The sequence below is a fragment of the Octopus sinensis genome, linkage group LG5 (genome assembly GCF_006345805.1).
Source record: "Octopus sinensis linkage group LG5, ASM634580v1, whole genome shotgun sequence".
Taxonomy (NCBI): Eukaryota; Metazoa; Mollusca; class Cephalopoda; order Octopoda; family Octopodidae; genus Octopus; species Octopus sinensis.
In genome coordinates, this window is record NC_043001.1 from 83,275,099 (window position 1) to 83,297,598 (window position 22,500).

The 22,500-nt window shown below is 37.8% G+C and overlaps 1 protein-coding gene across 5 annotated transcripts in view; it reads left to right on the top strand.

Moving 5' to 3' along the window:
- LOC115211969 (GATA zinc finger domain-containing protein 16-like) overlaps window positions 1-22,500 on the top strand; it is a 122,082-nt gene that overhangs the window by 36,347 nt on the left and 63,235 nt on the right. For 4 of the 5 annotated variants that reach the window (XM_036502780.1, XM_036502781.1, XM_036502782.1 and 1 more), the window contains exon 2: window positions 12,082-12,216. The gene's annotated coding sequence lies outside the window, so the exon portion shown is untranslated. Of the gene's footprint in view, window positions 1-7,813; window positions 7,833-12,081; window positions 12,217-22,500 lie in introns of those variants that run through there. The other variant, XM_036502778.1, reaches the window with a different exon arrangement.

Here is a 22,500-nt window from a genome sequence, read left to right on the forward strand (position 1 = left end):
ATTCTATATTATAATTAGGAGATAGAACGGATCTTTTCGGTTTGAACGGCAGTTTTTTAAAATAATTTCCACGTAACTAAACACTTTCAAACTTCGTATACTGGTAGAATGTGTTTATAAAACATCTTTTTCTCTTGACTTTATTGGGAAAATTCTATAGTTTGTAAGATATTTGTTGTTGTTTTTCTGCGATTTCAACCAATCAATGACGTCTGTTGAGGAGAAAACATTCTTTGCCATATGAAAATGTCCCTCGTTTAAGAAACAGATTGGGTTTATTTACATTTCTGAAGAAAAAAATATAGCATTCCCCCACCCCTAACCCTAACCCACCCTAAATAACCCTAACACTAAAATAGATTGAAATGCAATAGATCGACACTAGGGTCATAATTATGGGCGACAATTTCATGACACCGCTAGAAAAAACTGCCGTTCAAACCGAAAAGATCCGATAGAACTATTGGTTAACATGCAGTTTGCGGTATTAAAAAAATGAAAGTGAATTGCAATAGAAACCGGAATTGACGACAGAGATATTGTGTAATTTCATCTTTTAATTTTTACTTGTTCCAGTTATTAGACTTCGGCCATGCTGGGGCACCGCCTTCATGAAATTTTATTCGAATGAATCAACTCCAGTGCTAATTTTTCTTTAAGCGTGGTATTTATTCTATCGGTTTCTTTGCCCGAACCGCTAAGTTATGGGGATGCAAACATACGAACATTGGTTGTCAAGCGCTGGTGGTGTGGATACATACACACATATATATCGATACATAGACACACACGATGGGCTTCTTTCAGTTTCCGTCTACCAAATCCACTCAAGGCTTTGGTCGGCCCGAGGTTATAGTAGAAGACACTTGCCCCAAGGTACCACGTAATGGGACTGAACACGGAACCATGTGTTTCTGAAGCAAGCTTTTTTTATTCGCAGGGAACATGTTTTTTTCGCAAGCTTCTTACAGCACAACCACGCCTGCGCCTATATAAACAATTCGACATAACTAATGTATAGAACGCATGCATATATATATATATATATATATATATATAATATATATATATGTGTGTGTGTGTGTGTAATGTTGTGTCTAGGGAGCATCATACTGCCTTAATATCTAACACACTCACCGGTTTAATTTTCACTCATTTATTATTTATATTTTTCCCTTTCCAAAATTTTCGTTGCTTTTGCAACCTTGTGAATGGGTGTTGACTTTCACATAAAGAATCTTGCAAACCAGATACAAAAGCGAAGTATATATTTAATATAACACGAAAACCATACATATCTTTTATATAAGATGAAAGCAATTATTTCTCAGAGGTGTTCGTTGTTGGGTTTTATACATTGGAACATTGTATGTCACCTGCTGCTTCTGAAATATATACTATACACGTTGGTGCCTGTGGACGTTGAATAACGAGGGAGTTCTTTATGTTCTTATCATGACATTTTGTGATGTTTCTGTCGTTATTTCCAATTTTTATCTCAATTTAATTTCCACATTTTTAGACAACTTACTTTCACTTTTTTTTTACTACTGTACGTCAACCGAATTATGTGTGTAACAGCAAGTTGTTACACACATGCACACACTATGCATAACTCTGCCAACCACATAGACACACGCACGCACACACACACACACCTATGCATAACTCTACCTACCAAACACACACACACTTTTTCTAAGGATGTGTGATGTGTCATAGTCAATTCAAACAACCCTGTAACGAAAGACAAACTGAGCCCCAGCGGCATTTGAACTCAGAATGTTAGGGTGCGAAAAGAAATAATTTAAGGCATTTTCTTCGATATTCTACCAATCAGTCAAATCTTTCATTGTATTATGAAGCAAAAGTAATAATACCCTACATTGATTCCTTTTAGTAAGTTCTCTGACCCCCAACAAAGGGGCCATCAATATGCCGTGATTGGTTGAATTCCATCTTCCTACTGGAATTGATTTTCCAGATTTCTGAACGTTCCCTACGAAGAGAAATGAATCAGAAGATAGTGTGGGGTGTCGTTAACTTTTGAAAATGCCTCATTACGCCATTTTGTGACACGTGTTCAGTCACGTGTGTCAAATGAATTTGAATTAATGTCGTTTACTGGCGAGAACAAATTAAGCCTATTGACAGCTGAAATGATGAGGTTAAGCTGCATACGCACAGACACGCTTACATACATACATACTCACACACACACGCGCATACATGTGCATTCGCTCGTACTCAAACACGTGCATGTATATCTGTGTGTCAGTGACTGTCTGATTACCTAGCTAGCGAGCTGTCTATCTATCTATCTATCTATCTGTCTGTCTGTCTGTTTCTATCTATTTTTATCTGTCTGTCTATCTATCTATCTATCTATTTCTATCTATCTGTCTATCTGTCTGTCTGTCTATCTATCTATATATCTATTTCTACCTATCTGTCTGTTTGTCTATCTATCTGTCTGTCTGTCTGTCTGTCTGTCTGTCCAGCTACTTTTTTGTCTAGCCATGAAGCTCTTTTTGCTTATGTATCTGTTTGTGTGTCTATCTCTATCTGTCTCTTTGTGCAACTAGTTTCTGCATCTCACTCGGTGTGTATGTGTGTGTGTGCCTTTATATCTATCTATCTATCTATCTATCTATTTGTCAGTCTGCTTAAATCTTCTGTCTGTGTCTTTCTTTCTCCTCTCTCTCTCTCTCTCTCTCTGTCTTGTCTGTCTTTATCTATTTCTAGCCATCGACGTTTGTCTTTGAATTCATCTCAGTATATCAGTCTATCTCTTTTTCTATTCTCATTAATACTTTTCCCGTCCAATTATCTTCGATAATAAATTACTCAGAGAACGGATGTCTATCAAACCCCACCCTTCTCCTCCAGTCATTATGTCTGCTGTTAGTTAACAACATCGCCGTGGCTCTCCGTCGCTGTCAAAGATGATTCTGGACTTTGCCCTCCTCTTAATGACATCTCTCCCCCCCCCCATACACTCGGACAGCTTTAAGAATAAAAACAAGAAATTCCATTCTGAACACATCGACATCACCGTTTGACCATCATTCACATCAAAGGGTGATCCAATATGATCATCGCTACATTTTTATTTATAGCGGTCAACAAAGCCTTACAGCCACCTGGGGGTAGTTTATGATGCAGTGACAGTGTATGCGGCCATGCTGGGGCATTACCTTGAAGGGTTTAGTGGAGCAAATTGCTCCCGGTACTTATTCTAAAGTATGGTATTTATTTTGTGTCTGTTTTTGCCGAACTGGTAAGTCACGGGGGCGTAAACAGACCAACACGGGTTGTCAAGTGGTGGGCGAAGAAATGAAACACACACACACACACACACACACACACAACACACACACATATTCCCCAGAATCTCCCAAAATTAGAAACCATTAATTATTATGCAAATCTGATAAGATTATCCATTAAGTCAATCAAGCATTATCGATCTATGTAATCACCATCGCCATACATTCCCTCACACACTCGACGAGTTGCCACATAGTTTGTGTGCCAAGCAGCCCTTTCCAGGCACTAGTCAACCTCAAGTTCCATCATGTCGGACTGAACCTGAAACCACACGTTTGCAAAGCGAGCTTCTTAACCACACCGCCATACTTGTCGCTAGTATACTAACACCACAATACCAATCTTTCCCATCACTTCACTATAAAGTCCATCAACATCATAACACAGCCTTCACCAGAATCATAACACCATAGCATCATGTACAGTAATTCCTCACCATATCGCGGTTCACCTAACGCGCATTCAGTACATCGCGGCTCACCTATCATGCACTCAGCACATCGCGGTTCACCTATCACGCACTCAGTACATCGCGGATTTTTTTGGCTAATATATGTAAATTTATATCGCGGACTCCTCAGTATATCGCGGGTTTCTGCGGCCGATAGGTATTTATATATTTTTTAGATTTTAATTATTTCTGTGGGAGGTTTTGGAACGTAACACCCGCGATAGTCGAGGAATTACTGTATATCATATTGCCGACAACATAACCTTCGCTATTATTTACATTCGACGGATATTTGTCCTCATCTTGTTTGTTGTTAACACAACGTTTCGGCTGATATACCCTCCAGCCTTCTTCAGGTGTCTTGGGGAAATTTCGAACCTAGGTTCTCATTCCTAAGGCATTTTTCGATGTTATTATTATTATTATGTCCCCAAGACACCTGAAGAAGGCTGGAGGGTATATCAGCCGAAACGTTGTGTTAACAACAAACAAGATGAGGATAAATATCTGGCGAATGCAAATAATGTACATAATTCCTCATCTCTTAAATATAGAACTGTATAACCTTCACTGATAGAGTAAAATAACGAAGCAAGTTTTGTGAGGTCGTTCAACCTGCAATACAAAGCAGCTAAATTTCCCCCGAAATCATTACCACGAATCAAATGTAAGATAATATAGAGCTGATACACACGATTTAAAACGGCGGGATGGTTACAAATTGAATGCCTGTCATCGTAGAATTTCTGAATTAACATTATCCCTCCCTTTCTACTATAGGCACAAGGACTGAAATGCTTTTTTTGAGAGAACTAGTTGATTACATTGATCCCCACCAGCGCTCCACTTTTGCTTATTTCGTCAAGCCCGGAAGGATCAAAGGCAATGTCGACCTCGGCGGAATTTGTACTCAGAATGCAAAGACGGACGAAATGTCACTAAGCATTTTGTCCGGCGAACTAACGATTCTGCCATGTCGTCTTCTGATTTATGCACAAGCCGAGGGGCTTAGATGATGGCTTGACCCTCGTATTTGATTGATACTATAGTTTATCAACCCGTGAGGCGGCAACCTGGCAGAAACGTTAGCACGCCGGGCGAAATGCGTAGCCGTATTTCGTCTGTCGTTGCGTTGTGAGTTCAAATTCCACCGAGGTCGACTTTGCCTTTCATCCTTTCGGGGTCGATAAATAAAGTACCAGTTACGCACTAGGGTCGATGTAATCGACTTAATCCCTTTGTCTGTCCTTGTTTGTCCCCTCTATGTTTAACCCCTTGTGGGCAATAAAGAAATATATATTTTATCAACCCCGAAATGTCTAAACGTAAAAATCGATCTCAGCAAGATATGAGCTCAATGATAGATACGTAAAGCACAGTTAATAGCAATATCACGGCATTCAACGTGAATTTGTATATACAGTGTAAATACAGCTAAGTATTTTGTCCGGCGTGCTAACGATTCAGTCGGCACCAACAACCACTGTGACAAGATTGTTTGACTTTCCAAGCAGATCAACACAATATTACATCCTTCATCAACATCACTGAAATCAGATTTACTCTTTACTCTTTTACTTGTTTCAGTCATTTGACTGCGGCCATGCTGGAGCACCGCATTTAGTTGAGCAAATCGACCCCCGGGACTTATTCTTTGTAAGCCCAGTACTTATTCTATCGGTCTCTTTTGCCGAACCGCTAAGTGACGGGGACATAAACACACCAGCATCGGTTGTCAAGCAATGCTAGGGGAACAAACACAGACACACACACATACATGCATATATATATATATATATATATATATATATATATATATATATACACGACAGGCTTCTTTCAGTTTCCGTCTACCAAATCCACTCACAAGGCTTTGGTCGGCCCGAAGCTATAGTAGAAGACACTTGCCCAAGGTGCCACGCAGTCGGACTGAACCCGGAACCATGTGGTTAGTAAGCAAGCTACTTACCACACAGCCACTCCTGCGCCTAGATTTGCTAATGATATTTCTATCACCATTATCGCCATCATCCCCACATCATGGACTTACAAGAAGTACATTAATCATCAATCATTCCAGTGTTTCCTCAGAGAACAAGAACCCTCTTCGACTATCTTTCCATCATACGTTTTCTCTACAAGTAGTAAATCATTTGACAGGAGTTCAAACTGAAACATCAACAGCTGCGATTTAACTTCGAAGTGTTGCCTGCATCTATGTGTAAATTTTACAGTCGCACAATTTCATCTCGTCTCATATCATTCTTCTTAGCATGTGCGTGTGTATGTTTATGCGTGCGCACGCACACGCATACACAAGGGCTTAGTCTCAAAGGCCCTTTGTATCTTAGAAATACTCATAGATGCACGCGTATAAGCACACACCTATTTGTATTTATAGACAGACAGACAGACATATATATATATATACATATATATATATATATATCATATATATATATATATATATATAATATATATTATATATATATATACACATACATACATACATACATATATAGAGGTACATTGTGTAGCATGTAGTATGTATAACATACAAATATAAAAATAAAAGCGATGATAGAGAGAAGAGGCAAGGAAACATTGACTTAGACCGTTTAACAAACCGAGAAACTGACCGACAGACAGACAGACCGACAAGCAGAATACACAGAACAGATTCGCAGAAAGGAGATTGTATTTATCTAAATACTTTCGAATTCCGTTGAAATCGAGTGACACCAAATTTTTGTCTCTTATTTCCGATCGGAAATAAAGTTGGTTTCTTTAGAATTCCCCATACGTCTCTTAATCTTTGATTAGCTCTAAACTATATTCGATATTCCCATCTCTGACGGCTATGCTTTTGTCCCGAGTTCTACCATCGTTACTTAACAAACACCTTGCCTTCATTGTCACGACCGTGTTGTCTTGAAAATGTAAAAGTATTCCTATGTTTGTTTGTTGGTTGGTTTTTGCAGTTTTTTTTTTTATATTTTATATTTATGTGTATGTTTGTTTTTCTATGGAGTTAACTTACTTCCGGTATTATAGTATTTAAAGTCAATGCTTCTACTAAGATTCAGGATGAATTTAAGCTGAAGCAAATTACATTAAATAGTTCATCGTTCCTTCATATAAACACGAAATATACACCTATGTATACATATACATACATATATTTAATACACACACGCCCACACACATATATACATATATGTATATACACACACGTAAGTATATAAACATACATACACACACGTGTATATATATATGTATATATTATATATATATATATATATATACATGTATGTATGTTTATAAACATATGTGTGCATGTAAATATATATATATATAATATATATATATGCACATAAGTATATTCAGTACATTTTACAGAAACGTACACAAATATATAAATACACATATTCAATACCGACATGTATACATACATATCTACACACACACATATGCACATGCAAATATCCATTCATATATGTACATATTTATACACATATATGCTTGCATATAAGTGCGTGTGTGTATATATATATATATATATGTGTGTGTGTGTGTGTGTATATATATATATATATATATAGACATACATATACACACATACATATATACATAATTATAGATATATGCATACATCCACAAGCACGTGTGTGATTGTATAGATGTGTGTGTGATTGTATAGATGAGTTCTGAAGTAATGTAGCAGTCAACTTTTACGTCACTTACCACGTAACTCGTCATTCTTGATTGAAGTCTATAAGTTCATCTGGTCACAGTCTCTAAAAGACCAGTCAGTATATATGATAACTCTCTTCTTCAAGTCAGCACTGATGGAAAGAGCCAACGAACAGAGGCGTTCTTGCCGTGACCATCCCGACTTTTTCATTCCAAAACCTATTTTTAGCAGCATCAGAACATGCTATAAATACGTATATATACTCTTTTTACTCTTTTACTTCCTTCAGTCATTTGACTGCGGCCATGCTGGAGCACCGCCTTTAGTCGAGCAAATCTAGCCCAGGACTTATTCTTTGTAAGCCTAGTACTTATTCTTTGTAAGCCTAGTACTTATTTCTATCCATCTCTTTTGCCGAACCGCTAAGATACGGGGACGCAAACACACCAGCATCGGTTGTCAAGCGATGTTCGGGGGACAAACACAGACACACACACACACACACACATATACATACATATGTATATATATATAATATATATATATATATAATATATATATATATATATATACGACGGGCTTCTTTTAGTTTCCGTCTACCAAATCCACGCGCAAGGCTTTGGTAGGCTCGAGGCTATAGTAGAAGATACTTGCCCAAGGTGCCACGCAGTGGGACTGAACCGGAAAGTATGTGGTTGTTAAGTAAGCTACTTACCACACACCCACTTCTGTTCAGAATTTATTACTGATATAGTTACTTATTCCATGTCAGCCTTGTTCTAGCAGACTTGTATCCGAAAGCATTCCGACCATGACAACCCTATCTTTTTCTTATATATAGAAGTGCCCCGAAGATCTTTTTTCACTTACAGTACACTTATATTCTTTTCAAAATTCGGCGGCACACCTGAACAAAAAATGTAACTAAAAGCATAGGGAAAAAATTATATCGAGGGTACACTGCGGTACACCTAGCATCGTCTAGTGGCACACCAGTGTGCCACGGCATAACGATTGTGGAGCACTGATATAGAACCCGCTCAGGACCACACAAACCTTCTAGAAATAACAGCCATAATATAGTAAAACTATGTACTCCTGTGTCAGGGATAGCGCACCTACGACTATACTGTCCAATCTGGCCTTATTTTAAGACGCCACTAACCGTTTAGCATTTCAACCGGTAATATCAGGTCAAAATGTAGAGGCGTGTCGCTTAGTGGTTAGGATGTTGGACTTGTGATCGTAAGATTGTGATTTCGATTCCTGAACCGAGCAGTGCATTGTGTTCTTGAGCAAAACACTTAATTTCACAGTTCTATATTTAAGAGATGAGGAATTATGTACATTATTTACATTTGACGGATATTTGTCCTCATCTTTGCTGTTAACACAAGGTTTCGGCAGATTTACCCCCCCCCCCAGTCTTCATTAGGTGTCTGGGGGAAATTTCGAACCTGGGTTCTCATTCCTAAGGTATTTTTCGATGTTATTATTATTCAGGTCACTGCCTGGAATCTGCAGATGGCGTAGAGCTACAAACCCCAAGATTCCGAGTTCGATTCCAGGCAGTGACCTGAATAATAATAATAATATAATAATAATAATAATGATGATATCGAAAAATACCTTAGGAATGAGAACCCAGGTTCGAAATTTCCCCAAGACACCTGATGAAGGCTGGAGGGTATATCAACCGAAACGTTGTGTTAACAACGAAGATGAGGATAAATGTAAATAATGTACTTCATTTCACGTTACTCCAGTCCATTCAGCTGGCAAAACCGAGTAACCCTGCGACAGACCGGCTTCCCATCCAGGTAGGGAATTTATAGTCTATGTAAGCCGGCCCTGTAAGTCGGCATGTCTCGTAAAGGTATATTTGCCTAACTTTTATACCTAGTCCAAATATTCTACCTGTTTTATATTCAAATAAGCTAGCTCCGGCCTCTTACACCTGCCCGACGATGTCATTCTGAAAATAAACAATTGTATCATCGAAATCTCGAAAATATGAGAGTTGTGTGATAAGAAGCTGTGTTCCACCTTGGGCGAAGTGTTTTGTTCTATAGCCTCGGGCCGACTAAAGCCTTGTAAGTGGATTTGTTGACGGAAACTGAAAGAAGCTTCTCGTATATGTATATAACTATGTTCATCTTTATGTCTCTGTTTGTCCCTCACCACCACTCGACAACCGTTGTTGGTGTGTTTACATCCCCGTAAACTAGTGGTTTGGCAAAAGAGACCGAGAAAAATAGTGGAGTCGATTTTTTCGACTAAAATTCTTGAAGGCGTGACCCCAGTATGGCCGCAGTTTAATGACTGAAATAGATAAATAATAAAAGATACAAGATAAAATCACCGTTACATTTGACAGAGTAATCTGAATATAAAAGCGATAACTAATATGAGGAATATTTAGCTGATCTTTCTAGTAGTTCGAATGATCGCGTACAGGCACCCTCAGTGCCTTACTCCAGCTACATTTAGGTGGAAGAGTATAATGGTGATTAGTATCTGCCCGGTGTCTTATAAGTTACTATACGTATTCTGTGTGTACTATTCACAGCGTATGAATTTCCTCTCGCATTAATGGCGAATTCTTTCGTCTGAAATGCTGTCGAATTAAGCTCGCTTTAATCTACATACTAAACGGTCATTGTGCGTGAGGCCTATTGTCTTGGATTATAGAGCACCATATAATCTCAGAACGAATGCATGAGATGAAAATCTACTTCGGTAACTCGACTTCCTGTAAATAACAGCTAAGTCCCCTGTAAATAATCCCAAGGTACTGTCCTAAAAAGGGAAGGATATATTAAATAATATAGTCGTAGATACGCATACCACGGTGGGATGGTCACAGCTGGAATTCCTTTCATAATAGATCTGCATAGAGTTAACCTGGAGCAGGCTATTACAACGAATGGACATTGTTGGTAACATTTCAATTGTTCAAAAAAACCCCAGATATTTGAAATTTTGGCACAAAACTAGCAATTTTTAGGAGGGGTGGTTAACTTGATTATATCGATCCCAGTACTCGAGTACTATTTTATTGACCTCGAAAGGACAAACGACCAGGTTGACCTGGGTGGGATTTGAACTCAGAACGTAAAGAATCTGTAGAGTCCGGTGCGCTAACAAGTGTGCCAGCTCCGATTAATGATTTAATAAGGTCGGTAATTGTGATTTACCCCTTGGATGTGCAGTTCTATATTTAAGAGATGAGGAATTATGTACATTATTTACATTCGACGGATATTTACCCTCATCTTGTTTATTGTTAACACAACGTTTCGGCTGATATACCTTCCAGCCTTCATCAGGTGTCTTGGGGGAAATTTCGAACCTGGGTTCTCATAATATTCCTTAGGAATGAGAACCCAAGTTCAAAATTTCCCCCAAGACACCTGAAGAAGGCTGGAGGGTATATCAGCCGAAACGTTGTGTTAACAACAAAGATGTGGACAAATACCCCTGTGTTTGACTGCAGCGATTCAAGGATATAACTGGTACTCAGTTTTTATCATTTAGCACAGCCATAAATTGTGGGGTATCCTTGGGGGTGGTGTTGACTAGAGCGATACCAGGTTATAACTGGTATTCAGATATCGATCACACAAAGAAGTTTTGGTGTCGTCGTTTTGTTGGTATTATTTTGATCGGTAGAAGAAATTGTACTCATGGATTTTGTTTTTCATACGAGGTCAGTGATATTGGATGTTATGAACGTTTTCTCTGGGTGTAAGTCTACAACTGCAGGAAAAAATATGTGCGGAGGAGGAATTATAAAAGGCGAGGAGACACGATCGATTTAGAAGTCCATCTGGCGCGAGTTTAGTCTCCGAGGAGAAGACACTACAACGAGAAGTGAATGGAAGCAGCAAAATGCTCTCCACACGAGAATGGCCTCTACACCTGCAAATAACGAATGCCAAGTAGAGTAATATTGATAACAATGACCATATGGTTCGAAGAAATTATATCCGTATGGAAAACGAATAACTAAGATGTAGACTAGTGCTACTGGGGAGATTGGATACTCTGTTACAATAAGTTATTACCTCTCATACATACGTTACGCAGTCAGGGTTAAGATTCCGGCTGTGTCCTTTTGAAGCATATCTGCTTATTTCAGTATTCCAAATCCGTATGTTGATGTTATATATTTGTGTGAGTTATGTATGAGTTGAAAATACTGAAAAATATATCATTCTCTACCCGAGGAATTTGTAATAGATGTTTTGCGTAGCAAATGAAACACATGTAAAAAAGTTCCAATCTCCTGTTTACACACACACACACACACACACTCTCTCTCTCTCTCTCTCTCATTGCTCTCTCTGACACACATACACACACACTGTACTGAGTACTGACACGTAAATAAAACACCAGCTATATTTCTTTAGATGATGTTAAGACCGCACCAAATAAGACAGGCCTAAGGAAACGACACACACACACACACAAGCCAATGAGTGCTTGCTCTCTCTCTCTCTCTCTCTCTCTCTCTCTCCTTCTCTCTCTAAATATAAGTTTGCTTGTATTTGTGTTATAACGTTTTAGTAAACATTCCAATGACTTTTGTTCTTTGTTATAGATGGTCCGATTATCAACACTTGGAAATTTCCACTCCAAAACGCAGGATTAGGCAAGGTTCTATATGGAAAACCACCAATTGCCCCTGCAAACAAGTTGCCCCGCTCCACAACACCGATGTTGTTCAAGGAAAAAGGTACGCTCAATATTATTTCGTACTGATTTTAGGAGACAAGTAATTAGATCTGTACATATTATCGGATTTTGTTAGGGCCCCATATGGTTACAGATATGGATGGGAAAAATGTGGGTAGATGGTGATGTTCTAGCAACCCTTATTGCTTTACTAAGTATACAACAACAAAAAATAATACGCAGAGGCAGCCATGGTTGAAAGAAGAACAAGAAATATAAACATTCTTAAAAGAGAAAAGAAGAATGGTCATTCCTTACCCAAGTGCCCTTATGTTATCGCCCATCACTTGTTATGCGCTCATAAATTAGTTTGATAGCTGAGATGTGATTGGCTGTATGCAAATGAGTTCATAACTGGGTTCCGGAACTCTCGTGGGGAAAAAATTTCGCGTCCAAGACTGCTTATTGAGTATTCGTAACCACTCTGTATATCTAGAAGTCATTCCACTATCCCGGGGTCCCGATGATTGGGAGTTATTACCACACCACTGTGTCTATAGTAAATAGAAAAAAGAAATTGTCTCTATTTGTAGAGCATGAGTTATTTGGTTATTATGATACAATATCTAGACGTAGAGATGATTTTAATGAATCATCTGTTTACGTTGTTCTGTATTTGATATATCTGTATATGTCTCTGTTGTTCATGCCTCTGGCCACTCTGTGTTACTTCTATTAGCTCAGTTTTGTTTGAAAATATAATAATGTATACTTTGACTACTGTGTGGACTGAGATGCCCTGTGACAGCTGATTAGAATACGTTTGTAGCGATTTAATTTAGGTCTTTTAAGTTAGGTAATCAGAAGTTTTGATGTTACTTTGGTGTAATAGTTAGTCGAATTGTACAATTTGCAGCAGACGCGGCGTTCAGATCTCGTTGGCGATGTTACTTTATTTTTCTGCTTTCAGGGCGGCGAGCTGGCAGAAACGTTAACACGCCGGGCGAAATGCTTCGCGGTATTTCGTCTGCCGTTGCGTTCTGAGTTCAAATTCCGCCGAGGTCGACTTTGCCTTTCATCCTTTCGGGGTCGATAAATTAAGAACCAGTTACGCACTGGGGTCGATGTGATCGACTTAAGCCGTTTGTCTGTCCTTGTTTGTCCCCTCTGTGTTTAGCCCCTTGTGGGTAGTAAAGAAAAGAGGTTGACTTTGCCTTTCATCGTCTCGGGGTCGATAAATTAAGCATCAGTTGTGTACTGGGGTCGATCTTATCGATTGGACCCCTCCCTCAAAATCTGGGGCTTTGTACCTACAGTAGGAAATAATATTTTTCTTTCTTCTTCTTCTTCCCCTAACGCTAGTCGCCTGATATTGAGGAACGTGAAAAACCGTGAAGCAGCTCTCATACCTTTCACTAAATCATATTTTACCTTATTGAAAAATTCCGAGTATCATTTCTTATAACCGCGTACACAGATGTGTTCCTATTGATTAGTGTGTGCGTATGTGTATGTGGGTGTGTAACAACAGGAGGCTTGAGACTGTTCTGAAAATATTCCAAATAAACCAAATATTAGCAAACATATACAAAATAAAACCAAAAATAATGACAATAACCCGCCAAGAAGAAAAAAAAAGGAAGAAAATATTACCATTGCCTCAAGCAAGATTCGAACTAGTACTTAAAATATCGGATTTACTACCTTTTATCCTTATTCACTACGTAAATGTGTTGCTCTTCAACATACCTGAAAAGTTATTCGAGTTGGCGACACTTGGCCCCTCAAAGACGCCTCAAAGTTAATTAATTCGTCCCAAAATTAATTAATTCTTTCCTATGGTAGTCAAACAACTAATTTCGCGCCCCAAAATCAGTCAGATTCTGTTCTATTTGTTTTTCTGGGTTGATTTTTTTTTGTGTTCTTGTTATATTTTGTTTTTAACATTTTTTATTGTTATTTCATCCATTTGTATATTCACGTTGTTTGTATTTTTATTCTAATGCAAATTGCATTCTTTCTTTATTTGTTTATTGTTGTTGCAAATTTTGCGTACTTCCCTCGGGAAGAATTTCGTTTTTCGTTATTTTCTTATATTTATTTATTATTATTTTTTCTTTGTTTTATAAATTTTATTATTTTTCTGACAAGACCTGTTTCACTGCATGGCGGTAAATCCAGACCCAGACATGCGACATATCCCCTTCATATAATAAGGTCGTACTTTCCCAATGTTAACGAGCAATAATAATAACAACAACAACAGCAACTGCTGTTGCAGCTCTCTCTCTCTCTCTCTATCTCTCTCTCTCTCTCTCTATCTCTCTCTCTCTCTCCTCTCTCTCTCTCTCTCTCTCTCTCTCTCTCCTCTCTCTCTCTCTCTCTCTCTCTCTCTCTCTCTCTCTCTCTCTCTCTCTCTATCTATCTATTTATCTATCTATCTATCTCACATACACACCAGTTTCTCTCAACCCTTCTCGAATGCTTTTGTTTCGTCTTCTCAACTCTGAATAAGAAAGAAATCAAAACCGTTCTTTCATTGCTAACCCTCCCGCTCTTTCTCTCGCACTCTCCCTCCCCCACTCTCCAACCCCTCTCCCTCTTTCACTCCCTCTCTCTCTCTCTCGTTTTACAGGTAATATCTACCTGCCCTTCTGGGTTGTTTGACACCTGTATAAAACCAAACATAATAAGTATAAATGATTTTTTAACACACGCCAGGTTGGCCACAGATTTCGTGAAAGCAGGAGGTGGGGATAGTGTAAAATACCTTTTCACCTTCTCCCCTTTATCTCCCTTCCGTCCCCCTTTCTCTCTGTGTGCCCCTCCCTTCAAACCTACCTTTTACTTTCATCATCTCTTTTCTCGGTACTTTTCTTTGTCTGTTTTACCCACCCCATATTTGGTGGGTATATTTACCTGTATTAACCCCTACACACACACACACACTCACATGCATATATATATATATATATATATATATATAACCACCTCAACATTGAACCCCTATCTATACTCAAGCCCTCTAAATATTTCTCAGCGCCAAACAATAGATGTGAAGAAGAAGGTTCTGCTTGCTATTACAACAATTATTTTATTCCCAACTAACGCACGTATACACACACAAACACACACAGGTTGAAAGAAAAGAGAAACAAAGGTTGAGCACCACGCCTCTCTCTCTCTCTCTCTCTCTCTCTCTCTCTCTCTATATATATATATATATATATATATATATATATATATATGAAAGATGTAAGCTTATTAATTTTATAATCACAGTCAATATATTCATACATCTACTGATAGAGAATATATATATATATCTGTGTTTTATTGTTTTAATCATTTGACTGCGGCCATGCAGAAGCACTGCCTTTACGGTTTTTCAGTCAAAGAACTCGACCCTAGGATTTCGTAAGCCTAGAACTTATTCTACCGGCCTCTTTTGCCGAACCGCTAATTTATGGGAACATAGACACCCTAGCATCGGTTGTCAAGCGATGGTACGGGAGACAAACACAGATACACATAACCATACATATATATATATATATATATATATATATATATATATATATATATATATAAAAACGGGCTTTCTTCAGTTTCCGTCCACCAAATCGGTTCACAAGACTTTGGTCGGCCTGAGGCTATAGTAGAAGACACTTTGTCGAAGGTACCACGCAGTGGGACTGAACTGAGAATCATGTGATTGAGAAGCAAGCTTCTTACCACACAGCTGCGTCTGCACCTGTGTTTATATATATTTTCTCACATACACAGAAACAAAGGCTGAGAAATATGAAAAATTTTATAGCTACAATACATAAACACACGCACACTCATACATATTCCGAACTTTCATCCGCGTGTGTGTTTGTGTGTGTGTTTTGTGAAAGGCTTGTACAACAATTAGGGAAAAGGACCACAAATAGACATGGACAAACCCATTTCGTCCGCTTTTTTGTTATCTAGAGTCATTGCAGTTTTAGCACTAGATGTATATGTATCTAGCACTAAATATATGTGCTAGATATATATGTATCTAGCACATATACGTATATGTGCGTTTAGGTTTGTACGGGAATAGATAGATAAATAGATAGAGAGATGTTGGCAGCTGATTGTTTCCTAAATTGTTACTCCGAGTTCCTGATCATCGGTAGATCGATAAATGACTACTTTTATTGAGTTCCCTCTTTTCCGTCATCATACAGTTTCGTTCATATCCTCATCCGTGGACATGTTTAGTTTACTGCTGGACAAATGGCTCGGTATGTTCTCTCCAGCAACCACGATCTGTTGATTTCCTCATCCATGTTTGGGTGCCCATGAAATTAACATACTTTTCATTCCAACTTATGCATGATCTCTCCCTCTTTTTCTTTTCTGAACGTGGTGTTCACTCTGTCAATTTGGTATTCCATCTTTTGTCCTTTCTTCTAAACACGTCTTGCGAAAGAAATGATCTGAAATGGACTTTCGTTCGTTCATGAATACATATATATATACATACATACATAGATTCATTCATTCATTCATCCATTTGTTGTTAGCTACCGAAGCAGCTTTGATTCAACATAGCATTCTCTATATCTTATTTAACGTGCATATACTGGATATAATACGTAAAGCCACAAAGCTGCAATATTCGTCTTGAGAAAGCTTCTCCTATAGACGTATAGTGCTAAAAACCGCTGAAGTGCATCAGCAGCAGACGAAAAGCGTCCAACAGTGGTGGTGAAATTGTTAAATCCGGATTTCTGTGCTGTTAGACGCCATCAGTAGCAAGCATCTACCAGCAACCACAGGCTTAAACAAATTTAGCTTCTAGTGATAGAAGTGATTAACAAGCCACTGCTATCACAAGTGGCTAGTGGGTAGGGTGAAAATTCGTCATTAGCAACGGAATCAATACTGGTTCAGAATAGCATTTTGTATATCGTCTTTCGATTCGATATCTATAGAGAAAAGCAAATGTAGCCAGGAAGGAAATTTCAGAACGGAGCAAAGTTGAAGACAAGGTATTTAGTAGGATTCTTGGTAGTGAGGCCCAGTTGATGACCACAACTAACACCACATACAAGTGGTGGTGGTGGTGATGGGAGTAGTAGTAGTAGTAGTAGCAGTGATGGAGATGGTGTTTGTAGTAGAAGTAAAAGTGGTAGTAGTAGTAATCGCTATGGGGATGGTGTTTGTAGTAGTATTGGTCGTGGCGGTAGTTGGTGCTAATAATAGTAGAGCTAGGAGCATTAGTAGTGATGGTGATAAGAATACATAAGCCAACACGTCTCTTCTTGATCAAGACGATATGATGTAATGTCAAGGTGATTTGGCTGCTATCTCTTGCATATTGGAAAGCTTTAACATTTTTGTGTATGTAGTTGTTTTCTCCTATTAGTCCACATGCTTAAGGATGTCCCTCAGGAACTCTAGGTTACATGCATTTTTTTCTTGAGAAGATAAGCCTTTTGAAGACGTGGTACATGCCAAAATATGACGATTCGTGTACCAGTGTCCTTCTCGATGTTGATGTTAATGTGTCCAATAATTGAAGTGCCAAGCCCTCGACATGTTGATGGTAGCTCATATCAATCGTTGTAATTTCTTTTCAGGCAAGAAACATTTTACTAAGAAAAAAAGAAAAGAGAGAAAGAGAGAATTTAACCAACATGGCTTCTCTTCTCATTAAAAAAAAATGACTCTCCTAGTAAACGTTATTAATATTAGTAGTATCACTCTAGAATGCAGTTGAATAATTGAATTTAAAAAAATAATAAAGCATGCTATTAAAATAATTTTATGAGCTTTAATCAGCCTCTCCTAATCAAAAAATAATAAACCAGCGCATAGAAAATAAATTTTAATTATAGGACTCCTGGCAACCATCCTTTTCATTTATGTGTGCATTAATTAATTGGGTAGCATTTGGCAGAATCGGGAGAGTGACGGATAGAAAAATTACTAGCGGAGTTCAAATCCCAACGAGGTCGAATTTGATTTTAAATGACTGCACGACATTCTGGCCTTGTAACAAGGTTATAAATAATTAATTCATTAATTGCTCAATTAAATAACGGACAATTCTCGAATCTAGTGACAATGAGGAGAATGTCTTTTCTTTATTGCTATTCGATTCGATCCTCTGGCATATAATTTGGTTTACTAATTGAAGCGCTAATGGCTAATTCATTTTGGAATATTTATTATTATTGGAATAATTATTATTATATATATGAGCGTGTACTTATTTAAAATACGTATAATCTATGTATATTATATGTCTAATGGTATAAACTGGAGAAACAAAACTACCTAATTCTTTGCTGTTTTGCTATTAAGCTATATATGTGACTCTGGAGTCGAAAGTTTCGTATGCTGCACTTGACAAAATGTAATAAGTGCAATCCACGAAACAACTGCACTTTGAGTTACTTAATGAAGCTCTTCTACTGAAAAATAAAATGAATATAAAGTGAAGGTCTGTGGTGTTGTGGTTAGGGTGTTCGGTTAATGATCATAATGCAGGTTCAATTCCTGGACCGGTCAGCATGTTGGGTCATTTCACGCCACTCCGCTTTGCACAGCCGAAAATGAACACCAATCAAGTGTTAGTATCTCTCTCTCCCTCCCCACTCTCTCTCGTAGCTGGATATACTTCTGACTAGAAGGGCGGGAGAATCGAGCTAGTGCCTCTGTCTACTCATGACTACAGTGGTACCTAAACAATTTGCGAAAGCATGGGACATGTTATCAATATCGCAGGTGACTGCTGGCTCTAACACGATATTTAGATATGTGTGTGTGTGTGTGTACGTACGCACGCGAAGAGATATGTAATAAAGTGATTGGTGTTAATAATACAAAGGTACAACCATCAAAAGTTGTATTATTGAGTAAAATCAACAAAAACAGTACAGTGAACTTGCCTATGATTTTTACAGATCCTACGAGATTTGTAAAAGAAAAAAGAAAAGTGAGAGGAAAATTCTCGAAACCGGAGGGATTTCTTGACTGCTTCTAACAAAGTGGATCTCGCTAAATGCACTGAGGGGCCAGATAATGATGTTAAACCGAGCGACGGATTAAGTTTATCTCTGAAGTAAGACTCGGCGAGATTTGAGCGTAACGAATCCGACCATATACTTTCGATGCTCTAACGGTCATGCTATTACACCACCTAAAGTGATACTTTATTTACCCACGAAAGAATAAAAGGATAACGTTGACCTCAACAGGGTTTGAACACTGGTTGTAAAGAGCCAGATTGAATACAGCAACGCATTTTGTCCGATATTCAGTTCATTCTGCTAGTTTGACACCCATTAACCAATTCACTGTCAAAACATTTTGTATTAACAACACCACTTTAATTTATTTCAATTTGTATTTTTTAAAAGCTTTTTCGTTTTCTTTCACATTCTCCAATAATTCAATTACATTTAGGTTGGGACAAAAACATTCTTATACCCATTGCAAATCTACGCTTTCTCCACACAATCGTTCGAACGAAATACTTGCAGTGGTAACCGTGGAGGAGCATATTGCAGTGGGCAACAAAGATCATGGGAACAACGTAAACTTGTATAACAAATCGTCAACGGTAGACTTTAAATTTTTATCGGCTGCAAAGTGACCTCGGTAGTTTATTTCACATATACAGCTTCTTTGTTATTTTGTGGCATATATTGCTGCGAACAACGTCTCCATTGTTACTCCTCAGGTCCTTTCGCTTTTGCGTTTTTCTTTTTGTTTTCGTGCGGGATTCTATGCTGGATTTGCTCTCAACAAATATATTTTATCTGCTTCTGTTTCGTTTACTGCATTATAATGTGCTGAAATGGACAATGTTATAATGCAGCGTGCAACATCTGAAAAGCTCCGATGATATGATATTAGAAAATGTTTGCACCTCTTAAAATTTCCTCTCAAAGCTAAGATCTTTTATGTGTTATTCACACACATAGACACGAGTAAGCACATAAATGCAAAACAAGGTGGAAAAACTAGTACCCGAGTACTGAATGTAGTGTAATATGCCTTTTTATTAAAGCTGCAAAAACATCACAAAAAACTGTTACTCGGTGTTTCGCGTTCCCGTTCGTCGGACATTTGTGACCAAGTCTTCAGCATAAATGTGGAGAAATAAAGTGGAGAAAATAGTACTCGAATACCTAACATAGAGTAAAAATAATCACGACCATCAAACAAGCCATTACATGAAACATTGAGTACTTACTTTAATAATGTATTTGTTGCACCACCAACTTACAAGTTATTTATGCACACACTTCGCACATTAAAAGCATAGAAATAATGTACTTACATTCTAAATATTTCTTGCACATATAAGCTCTCTATTATCATAACTACTAAGTCATTCTAATTCCGGTTGCATAGCATACAATATATATATCGTTAATGAATAACGAGCCATCCAAAGGCAAAATCGGGAAATTAAGCTACCCACTACAGTGATAGACCGCTTTATATTATAGCTGAATAATCTTTGGTACTGGCTGGGGATGGAATCTGGGAACGTCTTCAACTGCATGGTTTTGGGTTCAGTCCCACTGCAGAGCATGTTGGGCAACTGTCTTTTGCTATAGGGCCAGGCTAAGCAATTCCAATGAGCGAATTTGGTAGACGGAAAATGTATGGAAGCTTGTGAAGTATATGTGTGTGTGTGTTTGTCCCCCGCTATTTGCCACAACCGGCGTTGGTGTACCGAGATAGTGAAGATGCCGACGACCGCTCGGTTCTAAGTCTCCCTTGACCACATATGGCCTGAACTCTTTGCATGAACACCACCCTGTACATAACTCCATGTCCTCCTACATGGCCTTGCTTTTTGCTTTTTGAGCCAAAAAATTAACTTAACTTAGCGCTTCAAATTAGAGAAACGATGACAATATGTGCCAGACTTTAAAATAAATGCTGGATTCGATTTGTTCGACAAAACCCTTCAAGTTGATGCTCCAGCATGGCTTCGGCCCAGCGACTGAAACTAGTAAATGAAGGATGGTGTACATATCTATCATTCTTTTTACGAAAAGTGGGTGACAGCAACTTCGAAGTTTCGGCTTGCTGGCCTTCGAATTGTCTGACGAAAACTAGCAGGCCGAAACTACCACACACACACACACACCACACACACACACACACACACACACACACATATATATATATATATATACTAGCAGTATCGCCCGGCGTTGCTCGGGTTTGTAAGGGAAAAAACTATAAAGCATTTTTAGAGAGTTATAGCCAAAAAATGGGAAAAAAATGATGGTAAATTTTTTTTGAGAGTTAAAAGGGTCGAGTTGCGTCCCCTAGACAGTCTGTGGTTTGTGTTTCTGATTCTCGACCACATGTCGAATTTATCGATTTTTTTCAGAACTGGGGAAACTTTTCAAAATTTTCGCTGCGTTAGTTTTGAATTATGACATTGGGCTATGAGTGTGTCAAGTTTCATCAGAATCGGTTGAAAGCCGTGGTCAGGGTGAGGGTACAACCTGACACACACACACACACACACAGACAAACTGCCGTTTATATATATATATATATATATATATATATATATATATATATATATAAAATGTATATATATGAAATAAAAACAAATTCTTGTACATTTTGTAGAGTTCACTAAGCTTGACTTCTACTCAGAACTTCCAAACCAAAATGTAGAAATTTTACATAGGAACGGAGTGAAAAATTTTAGCTTCAAATGAAATTTTGATACGATTTTACAATCTCATATTCTTGCCAGTCCAGACTCGTGTTTCCGGTACATTTGCGAAGAATTCTTCAATTACTTCTCACTCTTTGATGAGAAATCTTTAATATTTGAACATTTTTTTGAGATCTCTAAGTCTATAAATAATCAGTGAAAAGAAATGTGTTATAAGCATTTTCTGTTCTGTATGAAAAGTGGCCTGTGAAATGTGGGCTGCTAATATAGTGATAATGCTGTGTACTTCTCACGGGTAATTAATCATTAAAGATATATATATATATATATATATATATATATATATTATATATATATATATATATATATATATATATATATATACACCGCGCTTTAGATCGATTAGGAATATGTATATAAATGCTTATATGTATGCATATATATATACTCACACACACATATATATGCATATCTACATAAATGTATATATACATATATGCATATCTCTCTCTATATATATGTATTTATATGAACATATGCATATATATATATATACACACACACATACACTAATCACACAGGTATGTAATATATGTAAAAATATGCTAACATTGTCATATGTGTGCGTTTATATATATATATATT